Genomic DNA, 14366 nt, shown 5'->3' on the forward strand with positions numbered 1-14366 from the left:
TCTGTCAATCTTAAAAAGATAAGGATTCAAAGGCACCCATCCACAATGGAAACTTCCAGTCGGTCAAGAAAGACTGATACATGTTACGTCACGTTGCGGAAATATTTACACATTGTGCGAGAATTTACCATGTACAGTTTTGTAGATGTGTTTATTAAATGTAAGGTAGCAGGTTGAGTATAACAAGAATATTCTCAATTTTTGGATAAGACACTTTACCAGACGACTTAAGGTGTCACAAAAATCTGCCTCCACGGACAGTTGAAACATGTTAAGATACAGGAATGAAATTCCATTACCTTAAATGTTAGTTTAAGGTTCCGCTGTCTATATTATCAACTTACAACGTGTTTGTAATGTTAAATAGTATACGGTGAGCAATTGGTATGCAACCCTTATTAAAGATATCAAATTACTCAAATCATTTCGTGGAATCAACGTCCTCTCCCATCTCCATCTTCCTCTCTTATTTAGTATTTGACCTATTGACACACACACAGTTTACAATAGGAACCTCGTACACCAGTGGTTAACCAAAGGGAGGGGGCAGAATTCACCCCACCTTTTTTTAGAGGAGAAGCGTGGAAGAGAACTCGATATTGTCGCAAACATTGTGAAGATTTGGAGTTCTACCACAAAATGTATCATGATGGAAAATTTCCATTTACCAAAATAAACATTGCCTTCTGAGATCCCTCCCCTAACCAATGTTAGCCAAATTTGATAACCCTTAATCCCCCCCCCCCAACCCACCCTCCCTAATGAAATGTGTACAGAAGGTAGAGAAAGGTTTCAACCACGTACATTTTGGGCGGATTCAATCCGCAGAAGGAATCAGGAGGCCCAAGCAACGCCTCTCCACTGGGAGAACGAAAATTAAAAACAATTCCTGAAGTATTCCTTCAATAGTAAATACATGCAGTAGAAAATCTTTCAACATTTCTTCAATAATTGCAGAATATAGCACCTTGTTACATCGAAGCACCCTCCATTTTACAACAGTTCTGAAAGGAAGATGACATACGTCCCATTAGACCCTCCCCTGGACGACAACAAATCTTATCCTCCCACTACAAATTAATCCTTGCCCCGCTAGAGTAGAGCCTAAATCATATCTTATGACCTTATATTCTCGGACTCTTAAAATAGTGACGAAATATTTATTTTTTCCTACTTCATGAACGCTGGCTTTCTGCCTGTCATACAAGATATCCCCACATCCCGCGAGATGATTGTTCATGAACACTATCAATAATATAACGCTTACGCGGCATACATGATGTATGCTTGAATGTTGCTAGATGTTGTGCAACTGAACCCAACCCTGTATTACCCTGTCGTGTTTAGGCTGGTTATTACATGATCACATCGATATAACAAAAGCGAAAATTCGTAGCTTCGAAAACACAAAAGATAAAAACAAGTTGCCAAAATTTGCATACGTGCATAGCTATATGTGTTATCGTTTGGCTACTTAACAACCTATAGCAATGTCGTATCATTGAGAATACGAAGATAAACCTATATATGCCAACGTGTTCATATACTTGCAAATTTACATTGTAAGATATCTCTACCTAGCAACCTAGAAACTAACTATAATTTCCAAAGGAAAGTTGCATCTTTGACACACATAAATTTGTCTCTTTTCAATCGTGATTTTCTATTATGTTTCTTATATTGTACAGATAATTGATTGGGGGAAGTTAATAAGCGGAAAGAATTTCTAGCGTAAACAAAGAAACACTTCCGAACAATAACAGTGGTAATTGAAGTTAGTAGATATTGAAGTCTAGACTAAAAATCTTTATAGTATCTGGATAAATAGGTTGTGTTTAATGACCGTTCTTGAAGAATAACGAGAATGTTATAGTTTATGTAAAAACTGTTTTCTTATGACAGGAATCTGCGGCGTTTATGAACATTTCCAACGATTTTTTGTGTATACGTGCCGTTTTTTTTTTTAATAGGGTGAAGGGGAGGGGATGAGGAAGGTTACAAAAACACCCATTTTATATTCCATTTTAAAGATCTAGCCTTCGACCTGGCTCCTAGGCTAAATAGGAATGAAAATATGAACTTTCTGATTAATAGAATTCCAATCTAGATCTGTCAAGTCTTGCCAGGTGATGACGAGAACTCGCACAGCAATGTTGTAAGAAAATAATAATATATGCATACAAGTTGTAAATCATCGTACCATTCAAATATTACTTAAAGTGAAGGTCATGAACGGTCACCTCAGAAATATTTGCGCTACAGGCGCGGTTGCAATGTCTCAGCCGAACGAATTACATATGTTTGTAGAACCGATAGTTGTTATGGGCTGAATTATGTAGGTGAAACAGGCTACCGGTTCCGCTTACGTTTTAATAATCACAAAAAAAAATATTCGTGATAATTTTGCAGGATTCCCCGTTTCCGAACATTTCAATCTTCATAGACATTCTCTCAAATACTTAAAATGTATTTTAAATGAGTCGAGCCTTCAAATTTGTATCTGACCGTAATCGAAAAGCAATCGATTGGATATTTCGTATCAAGTCTCACATCACCGGCCTCAACAAAGACTTGGGACCACTAAACAGCTATCAGTTTTACAAACATGTAATCTGTTCGTCCTATTCTTTGCTCCTTAATCTGCTTACTGTATAGTCATGGTTTATTTGGTTCTATTTCCAGCAATTCCCCTTACACTTACCTAACGTCATACTTTCATTATTACATTTTGTATTTTTCATCCCACTGTCTAGTATTGCTGACGAATGTCCGAGGGGTACCGAAAATTACAATATATTTTCTAAATCAATACTCCTTACTTGTCAATTATGTGTAATATCTTATTTCTGTGTTTGTTCTACGGGGATTTAAAAACATTGTTAAACCTGACTAATAATGAATAAATAGGACACATCTGGGAACTCAAACAAAAAAATACACAGGATGCGAGTAATTGATACAAATAGATTTCAATTTTATTCAGAGCTGTCTTCTACACGTAGATCATTACTTTTCTATAATTTCCATTTACAAGATTTTTCATACATAAATACCACCATCGTAAATGTATTTCAACATTACGGTAGCTTATAACCGCCACACAAATACACCACATTTTGACTAAAATCCATTTATCTATGAAAGAATATCGAAACGGTAGTTCTGCAATGAAACTTAATCATATAACTTGCATATGACAGAATGGAAATTAAAGTAAATATTAAATAAAAAAAAAATAGAAAAACAATATATGAATTTGACATTAATCTCTTTGTAACATTTCATTTGTAGTCTACATGAAAAATAATGTATCTTTTTACAGAATTTTCTGTTAGTTGCATTGTTACTGCAAACCAGTAGAAACTTAATTCCACAAAGTACTTCTAACAACAGTCACGACATAAAAATGTTTTTGACTGAGAATGATGGAGTTAGAAAAACTGTGAAAGATGGAGCAAGGATGACCACATGGTTACAACCAACCTGAGATTGAATAATGTACAATATATTTTCTAAATCAATACTCCTTACTTGTCAATTATGTGTAATATCTTATTTCTGTGTTTGTTCTACGGGGATTTAAAAACATTGTTAAACCTGACTAATAATGAATAAATAGGACACATCTGGGAACTCAAACAAAAAAATACACAGAATGCGAGTAATTAATACAAATAGATTTCAATTTTATTCAGAGCTGTCTTCTACACGTAGATCATTACTTTTCTATAATTTCCATTTACAAGATTTTTCATACATAAATACCACCATCGTAAATGTATTTCAACATTACGGTAGCTTATAACCGCCACACAAATACACCACATTTTGACTAAAATCCATTTATCTATGAAAGAATATCGAAACGGTAGTTCTGCAATGAAACTTAATCATATAACTTGCATATGACAGAATGGAAATTAAAGTAAATATTAAATAAAAAAAAAATAGAAAAACAATATATGAATTTGACATTAATCTCTTTGTAACATTTCATTTGTAGTCTACATGAAAAATAATGTATCTTTTTACAGAATTTTCTGTTAGTTGCATTGTTACTGCAAACCAGTAGAAACTTAATTCCACAAAGTACTTCTAACAACAGTCACGACATAAAAATGTTTTTGACTGAGAATGATGGAGTTAGAAAAACTGTGAAAGATGGAGCAAGGATGACCACATGGTTACAACCAACCTGAGATTGAATAATGTACACAAATCCAGGTTAACTAATTTACAGAAATTTTATTGAAATTATACTTATATATAGACCGTACGGGATGAATATTGACTTTTCGCCTAGTATGATTATGAGAACCATTCTTAACATCTCATTTAAATATGATCTATAGCAGGGTTGTACAACCTTTTGCAGTGGGGGCCACATGGAATGATTATGATGAAGGAGGGGGCAGCATGAACCCTACGCTCGATTTTCGATTTTTTGCCCGAAGCCCAAGGCAACAAGATGTGAGCACTGCGCGCAGAGCACACTGATTTATTTTCCTTCCTGATAAAACAGATGAATAAAATTCAGCCACCTCCCCCCCCCCCTCTCCGGGGAGAGAGTGTCACACGAACTGACCTGTATGCAGTTTTATTGACCCAGAAGGTTCGAATGATTGATTGTATAGCTTCAAATTGTTATCAACAAATCTGCTCACTAAAATTTCGCACCGTAGAGCATCTCTGGCGGGCCGGACGCAACCCTGCGGCGGGCCGGACTGTGGCCCGCGGGCCGTAGGCTTGACAACCCTGATCTATAGGGATACATGCAAAATGATGCAAAAGTCACGATCAAATATAAATAAATAGTGATGAACTGGCAATGCTTGATACTTGTATCACCTCAATGATGTAATTGTGTGATTGAGTATTGGACAAAAAAGTTTCATTTTCAAGTAAATAACATTCTGAGAACTGCTTAGATCTGTCCACTACCAAGTTTCCTTCCTGTTCAGATTAATTCCCCAACGGAAACATTTTGAAATGTCATGTTTGGACCTTATCATGACCGCAAATGATCTTTGACCTACTTTTGTGAACACACCCAATGAAGTCCTTGACATGTGCAACAACTCGGGCAACTTCGTTGCACATAAGCACATTGATCACACATACAGTAGGTAACCGGGGCAACAGTTGCTTAACATAATCGAACAGAGGGATGAATGGACACACAGAGAGATGAATAGATTAATTTCTACGATATCAACTTCATTGGCTTGGCAAGCTACTTGATCATAAAATACAAGTCTAGATTTATCCATTTGTGTATTTCCTTTAATCCCCTCTCTGTCCCTCCACTGTCTATCCTCTACCTCTCCTCTTCCCCTGTTGCTTTCTTCTCTCCATCCCCTGTCTACTTATAATTCCCTTTCATCAATCTCATTGTGTTCATCGTGCTCATTAACCTGTCTGTATTATGTGCGTGATTTTGTCCCTTCTGTTACTGTTACTAATCATTTAGCCTCTGAAGAAGATCCTGCTAGGATCGAAACGTCAGGCCAATTTACTTTTACACAAATTAAAAAATAAAAACAAAATTGTTAAAACAATTATGCAGATTTAAAAGAAAAAACTTCAAACTATATGACTTCTAGAAGGTTAGTATAGCATTATATCAAAGGAAATGTTTCCATTGAAACTAATTAGTAAATGAACTTCATTTTCAAGAGTTAAACATATACATATAGGGAAAGTGATCAAGAAATTGATCAACATTAACTCAGAGAAGCAGTTAAAGAGTGTTGCTGCACATCTTCACCTCTCATTCTAAATCCAGGCAGCTACACTGTACTGTACTTGCTTGACAGTAGCATCAGTAGCATCATTTTGATGTAAATTGTTAAAATGATGACATCCTGATGCATAGGTTATTACAGCATTATATTGAAGTAAATCACTTTATAAAGATTAGAAATGTGTTGTTTTTTTTTTCATTTTGGCAAATTGAGTCAATTGTCCCACATTCAAAATGCTTCAACAATACATATCATGATGAGCTGCACTAAATGAACAAGACAAAAAGAAAAGGGTTCCGATGAGGTGCAACATAATGACCCTGTTGACAAAGATACCCCATCTTCTGAACACAGTGAGGAGCACTTGCAAATAATTATTTTGTTTTGTTTTGTAATTGAATGCTTACATGATCAACACAGAAGACCCAAACAGACATCTGTACTAAAAGTGCATCTCAGATCTTACATCCTGATTCAAAGAAAAACATAAACAAAATTGCTACAGAGTTGATAAAGCACCCAGATATTCATGCCACTGCAAAATGCTAATAGCCAGATCTTATGATAGTGTACAGTGATAATTCCTGATCAGACGTAACCCTTTCTTATCCGTATCATTTGATGTTGCAATAGTACATCCTAGATCAGAGAAAACAAGAAATGGAGATGCTTGGACTATGACCAAGCTGCATAGTGATGAATATTCATGGCAGATGTCTAGACCAGTTTACTGTACGAGCTTTGATTGGGCGATTATGTAAGGGAGAGGATAATAGCCATTACGTGTTCAGTCTTTTCAGCAATTGAGAAGGCTGATTGTACAGATTGGCTGTGATTGGTCCACTACAGAACAGAAGAGCATAAACACCGTAAATAGGGTAAATCTTGTACTCAGCATGTCAAAATGATGTGTGTTAGCTGCCTGTGATTGGTCAATTAGCTATGGTAGTGCATAAACTCCATTGGGTTGGCTAAATAATGTCCACATGTTTCACACTATATTGCCATACACAAGTTATGGTAGTGTGTAAGGGGTTCCCGAATACGGATTGGTCAAATAAACACGGAAGGGCATAAACACATGTTTTCTTGAAAGTATTATAACTTACATGAAAATTCAATAACTAACGCCAGTTAAGAGACCTTTCTGCAAAATGGCACCAATATGATACAGTGAAGTTAACGTATTAACCAGTAGTGATTGGTCAGTAACGGTAGTCTGATAGCAAATTAGTTTCGCTTTTGGTCGATAGGAACTAGTGTAGAGATGAAGTAGCTTTTTCAATTTTGTCCAATTATATCTCTTGCTGTAATTTAAAACGTATGGTTAATAAAAATATACAAAAAAGTAGAAAGAAAATGGATGGGAAAAATGGAACTAGAAAGAAAAAAAATAAACATGAGTGAATAACACCAAAAGCAAACAGTTTATACTGTATACACATTGCACCCAAAAGAAGCATTCATAAGTAAAGTACTGCACACATAAATAATCTACATGTATAGGTTAGTTGATTAAAAAATTGGGCAAAAATATTTTCTCTTGAATGTTGAGACTATTGACAATATATTGTCCTGAACTGGCTTCTTTTCCATTTCAAATAATTGGAGATTTACAGAGCAGAAAACACTAGATATAATATTAAATAATAAAATAGAAAGATTATATAACCAAATAAAAATAAAAAACCACCTGATAATTTTATTTAATTAAATTAAGGTCATCAGTTTTATTCCTACCTAACTAAATACAGAGAAATACAGAGAAATAAGACAACATGTAAAGATCACATCATTTTTTCGCCTCTCGGAAATCCTTCAAATTTCTCAGTTAAATATTCATTCAGTATATTACTTTATCATTATTCTGTGAGAGTTCATTGCTAGTACTAAACAACGTCCAAGATGCCACCTAAAAAAGCTACAAACGCAGCAAAATCGACCTCAACTAGAAGGCAGGTTCGCGAACCCCAGCCTAACGATGAGCCTACACCTCAACCTAACACTGATCTAATTAATGTGGACATTATAGACTCTATTCGCCAAGAGTTGAATGCTGTCATTAACTCAGATGACTTTTGCACCAATCTAATATGCAAACTAGTGCCAGCGATAGCGGAAGCAGTGAAAGAGAAGGTATGTAAAGAAATTCATGACACCTTCCAACTTGAACTGTCCAAAAAGCAAAAACAACTTGATGATGCCAGGGAGGAAATATGCCAGCTCAGACGAGACTTAACTGCAACCCAGGACTCTGCTGACCGCCAGGAGCAGTATTCAAGGCGTAACTGTCTCCGCATACAGGGGATTCCTGAATCTCCTGGAGAATCGACTGACGAGTTAGTCATTAATCTGGCGACCGAAAAACTGAACATTACCCTTACCCCTGGAGAAATCGGCCGTTCACACCGCATTTCACCCCGACCTAGAGCTAACAACATAGCAAACGCCACCCGACCCAGGGCTATCATCGTCAAACTGACCTCATACAACACAAGAGACAGGATATATCGTGCCAGGACCTCACTGAAAGGCACCAGAATATACGTTAATGAGGATTTGACCCGCAGGAACCAGGAGCTATTCGCCCGTGCCCGCAAACATGAAAGAGTTAACCGGTCTTGGACCCTAGATGGGAAGATATTCGTCATTGATGGAAACGATCATAAACATCATATTGCTAATACAGAGGACCTGGCAAGACTTCGGTAATGTACGGACACAATGGTGAAGTTGAAGCCGCCATCTTGAATTTGAAGCCGCTACCTTGATTTTTGGGGACAGTACATACCATTGCCGTTTGTTACTTAAATGTAGCAAGTAGTTGCACGTTTTACTGGTATTTTACAGATTACTTTAAAGGATTTCCCTTTTGTCGTGTGTTTTCGTTTGTCCGAACATCCGTCTTATCCACATTCAAGGTATTATACGTTATAATACTTTTTTTTTCACTCTTCTTATTTTGTTCTGTTCTTCTTTCTTTCTTTTTTTTTCTTTTCTAACTTCTTGATAGTTTGCATTTGACACTGCATGGAGCATTGTACTTTATTTAGTCACCTCTGTTGTATTTGTGCGCATAGCTTAACGTCTAGTGATCGTTGTTCCATAGGTCATTGCTGTAATTGCTCCGGGGTTATAAAATGGCATAATGACTGTATTAGCAATCCTATTGTTAGTTTGCATGGGGACATATCCTGTATCATTTGTAAAAATACTCGAAATCACTTTCAAGCATGCGACGACATTAATTCCCCTCTCAGTTCTATTGATCCTGATATCAATTCTGTTCAAAGTTTTCAAGCTACTAACTGCAAGTATTATGATTATAATTTATTTCAAGATATTACCAACGATTTATGGGATCAGAAACTTACCTTGTATCATGTGAATGCTAGGTCTCTGAATAGTAACTTTAATAATTTATTATTATCACTAAGATCCGTTAGGCATAATTTTTCTGTTATCGGTATAACCGAGACCTGGCTTGGTAATCCTAATACTTTACATACTCTCTACAACATCCCTGGGTATAATATGGAACATGCCTCTAGGCAAGGGCGTGGTGGAGGGGTCGCACTATATATCAATTCATCTCTTAAATACAAATCTCGTTCAGATTTGAGTATATTTGTAGAAGGCGTATTTGAGTCGACTTTTATAGAACTACAGGCTTCGCATTCGCCAATCATCATAGGGGTTATTTATTGCCCCTCCGGTGTTAGCGAAACTGTGCTTGACATGTTCTCTACTTTATTTATTTCATTGAATCGAGAATACAGGAGTTGTTTCTTAATGGGCGATTTTAACTGTAATCTCTTAATTACATCGGAAAACATCGGTAGTCAGTTTATCAACCTTGTACACTCTCACTCTTTTCGTCCACTCCACAATTTGCCTTCTAGGATAACGTCACACTCTGCTACACTTCTTGATGTAATTTTTACCAATAGTCCATCATTGTCATCTACCTCGGGCATAATTTGTGACGACATTTCGGATCATTTCCCTGTTTTTACTATTGTTGACATTGACAATGTTAAAACTAGTATTCCGTCAATTACTTTAAGGAGGCACGTTAATCCAGCAACTATACGGTTATTTCGGTCTGCTATTGAAAACGAAACTTGGCAAGATGTCTTTTATGGCAATGATGTAAACGTTGCATTTGATCAGTTTAATAAAATTTTTAGTAAGCATTTAAGCAACTGTCTTCCGTATGTTCCAAGTACAAAGAAGGGTATTAGTGACAAGAATGACTGGATGACTCCTGCCATCCTTAATTCTTGCCGTACAAAGAATCGTCTATATAAAAAATATCTCCGTAGCCGTACTGCAAACAACTTGAACGACTACAAACGTTTTCGTAATCGTCTTACGTCTGTTATCAGGCTGGCCAAAAAGTCTTACTACACCAATATCTTTAATAATAACAACCAGGATGCGAAAAGTATGTGGCGGTCAATAAATACCCTTTTATATGGTCGACAAGCTAATCGCACTCCTGAACAGATTAATTATCAGGGGGTCAGTTTTTCTAATCCATTGGATATTGGAAACATTTTTAATGATTATTTTACTACTATTGGTCCAGCCACTCAACATAAGATTCCTAATGTTAATTCTCACTACAAAATGTACCTGCAAGCACCAGTCATCGACTCTTTATTCATTATTCCTGCAACAAGAGATGAGGTCCTTAAAGTACTTCTATCACTCAAGCCATCCGCTGCTGGTTTTGATGGTGTTTCTGCTATTATTGTAAAACATGTTGCCCATTCATTATGTATTCCACTCACATATCTTTGTAATCTCTCTTTTGAGCTCGGTGTTGTCCCCACATCTTTAAAAATAGCTCGTGTTGTTCCTGTCTTTAAGGCCGGTGAAAAGGAATCCGTCAATAATTATAGACCCATTTCAATTCTCCCATGTTTCTCCAAGGTAATCGAAAAAATAATGTTCTCACGGTTATATAACTTTATTGCTAAGCATAATTTACTGTATAACTATCAATTTGGTTTCCTTCCTGGCCGCTCAACTACACATGCTATTTTACATTTTACTTGTAAAGTTATGGAAGTTTTCGAAAATAATCAGTTTGCTTCTGGTATATTTCTGGATCTGTGGAAGGCGTTTGATACCCTTGACCATAACATTTTACTTGAAAAACTTAGTCATTATAGAATCCGGGGAACTGTACTTCAGTGGTTCAAAAGCTATCTTGCTGATCGTCACCAGTTTGTTGTTATTAATAATATAAATTCTGTTTCTAAGCCAATTAAGTGTGGTGTTCCTCAAGGGTCCATACTTGGTCCATTGTTGTTTATAATTTATGTTAATGACCTCTATAGAGCCAGCAACAAATTTCACATAATCTCTTATGCTGATGATACCAACCTGTTCTTTTCCAGTAATGACATTAATTTTCTATTGGATACTATACAGAATGAGTTTACATATATTCATGATTGGTTTTGTGCAAATAAATTGTCACTAAATGTTAAGAAAACTACCTCTATTGTGTTTAGTAAACCTTCAAAGCACTTAAATCCTAACATTAATAGTATCAGACTTTGCGGTGTTGATGTTATGCTGTCTAAGACTACTAAATTTCTTGGGGTTTATATAGATAATCATCTTTCTTGGAATAATCATATTCAGAATATTTGTATGAAAGTGTCTAAAGGCGTTGGAGTTCTTAATAGACTTCGCCAAATCATACCCAGAAGCACATTGGTCACTTTGTATAATACACTCATACTTCACTATCTTACATATTGTAATGTTATTTGGGGCAGTACCCATGCCTCTAGAATTCAACCCCTTTACTTACTTCAAAAGAGAGCCATTCGTTATATTTGTAATGCGGATTACCTCCAGCATACAGCACCCCTGTTTACTACTCTTAACGCTTTTAGTATCTATGATATAAATCGTTACTACGTTGGTATTTTTATTTTCAATTGGTTACATGATAATGCTCCGTCGACTTTTCGCAACTATTTTCAGTTACGTAGCGATCCTTATCCCAACCGTGCGCCAAATCAATTGACTGTTCCTTACTTTAGACTTAGGTCTGCACAACTTGGTATTCGTTATGTCGGCGTAAAACTTTGGAATTCCCTCCCTACTACTATTACTTGTTGTAAAACTCTGAACACCTTCAAAAAACGTCTTAAAGAGTATCTTATATCAAACTATCATTGATTTTGTATTTTCCTTTCTTTGCCATCTTTGTTCTGTTTTCTCTGTATACTTAAGCTTTCTTTCTATGTTTTATTTGTAAAGGGGTGTCAACGTAAACAAGCTCTGCAGAGCTTCTTGTTGGCACTCCTCAATCTCTTGTTCTCTTGTACATTTACCCACGTCTATTGTCATAATTGCATATTTTAATGCGAGAGATTGAAATAAAGTCTTATGTATTGAATTGAATTGAAATTTGAACACTACTAATTATACTTCAACTAGTATCTTAATACTACCTGCAAAGTATTTTGTTCCCTTATTTAGCCATTTAATTGTCTAATTTACAATGGCTGAATGTCTGGAAATGTTTTACAAATCTTGAAGTTACTTTTTTTTTTTACTTTAAGCGCATCTTTAAGTATGGTAAAAGCGACTTTACATTTGAGACAAAACAGTAACACTTACGGTAAATATTGTATAATCTTATTTGCTAGAGGGTACGAGAATAATCTGTAAAGGTGCTGTAACAACAGTTTTCAGGAATACTTTAAATTCACAAGCCAGTAATTACAAAATGTTTGTAAACACAAAAATTGGCATTTAAAATATAAAATACAAAACTCAAAGGACAGCCATAATAATGAGATAATTTAATAAAATGTAAGAATCGATTTCAGCAATTTCTTTTCATTAATTTCTTTTCATCATGACTATTTTCTAATTTTCAAGAAAGCTTTTTTGATAAGTTATAACAAATTAAAGTAGATGTTTCTTGATAAACTTCGTATAAGTAAGGATGCTCAACTGCGAAAAAGTTTGATCTTCTGTAATATAAAGATACCATGTGCTCGCACACATTTTTGTGTTGTTGTTCAATTCGCGGGCGTTTCCCATCCCCATTGAGAAGTCACTTGATTGGTTGAGAGCACTGAAATGTAACACGACGACGTCTATTGGCAGTTATCTAGAGAATTCTTCATTACGTCAGAAGCCACAAATAACAGCCTAAGGCGGAGTATATAGCCTAGTGGTTAATGCCGGCGTCTCCCAGTCATGAGATCCCAGGTTCGATTCCCCGCCTACAGCAAGGTGTGTCGTCTGGCAAGGGTGTTGTTCAATAACAACTTCCCGACATGGACGTTAAATGGATGTGTGCCGAGAGAGTGGCTTCGGTCAGCTTGCGAGTCTATAAGCCTCCATGGCTTCTTTCGCGAGTTCCTGCTTGCGGGAAGATCACATATACATACATACATGCATACATGTTCTCCATTTTGTTGAATGCGATTTAAGCTAATAGAGTTATATTTTTATACATATCATTATTTACACAACAGGTGTATTACAACTTAAATCATTCTGGGAGGTAGTTGGACAACTATTCTGTTGAAATATTCCAAGATGGTAAATTAAGAGTACATATGTTGAGGCAGAAGGACATCATTGCTCTTAAATTCCAGACTAAGATGTGCTAAGGTTTTTGGATTTTGCAGCTGGCTGTGTAGTCCAAAATAATATAAATATGGAAACTTTAGATATATTATAAAGTTAGAATACAAAATGAATTGCTCATTGACCTATGTACGTTTTAAGTCACAGATGGACATGGCACCTCAATTGTGGTATGGTTTCTAAGTAATTATAATAAGTTTAATAGGTTGTCCGTATAAATCCAGTCGATATGAATGAATTCTATAGTATAGGCTAGAACTTTAGCTTTTATGATGAAAAGCCCAAGAGAGAAATAACCAGATTTGAAATTGTTGTTGTGTAAGCGTTATTTGTTGAGGGGGTTGGGAAAGGGGTCTTAATGCACGGGATCTGGTGTTCCAAGAATGAAAAATCCAGTATATATTAAATGATACTTCGAAGTGATCTTATTGTAGTATTAGGATTTTTGGGGAAGAGTGGGGAATGGTCGAGAAGGGTGGGGAATTGTGAGAGGGTGGGGAAGTGTGGGGGAGGGGTCTTAATGTACAGGATCTGGCGTTTCGAAAATGAACTAGCCAGTATCTATTTAAAGATAATTAGAAGTGATATTGTTGTAGTATTAAGATCCCGGGGAAGAGTAGGGAATGGTGGAGAAGGGTTAGAAGAGTGAGAAGGGTCGGGAAGGGTAAGAAAGGATCTTAATGCGCGGGATCTGGCGTTTCGAAAATGAAATAGGCAATATCTATTTAGCAATATCTATAAGATATATATATTTAAGCAATAACATTTAGCCAAGCTTATAATCAAGTCAAATATGAAGAACTATTAGGTGTAAAAATTGATAACAATTTATCCTGGCATATTCAGGTTGACAACGTTTGTAGAACAGTCTCAAATCGCCTTGCCTTACTGAGACGCATACAACCATATATTGATTTGAATACGAAAATTATCTTCTATAATGGGTATGTACGACCCATTCTAGATTATTGTAGTATAGTCTGGGGTACG

This window comes from Apostichopus japonicus, chromosome 9 (assembly GCF_037975245.1).
Source record: "Apostichopus japonicus isolate 1M-3 chromosome 9, ASM3797524v1, whole genome shotgun sequence".
NCBI lineage: Eukaryota > Metazoa > Echinodermata > Holothuroidea > Aspidochirotida > Stichopodidae > Apostichopus > Apostichopus japonicus.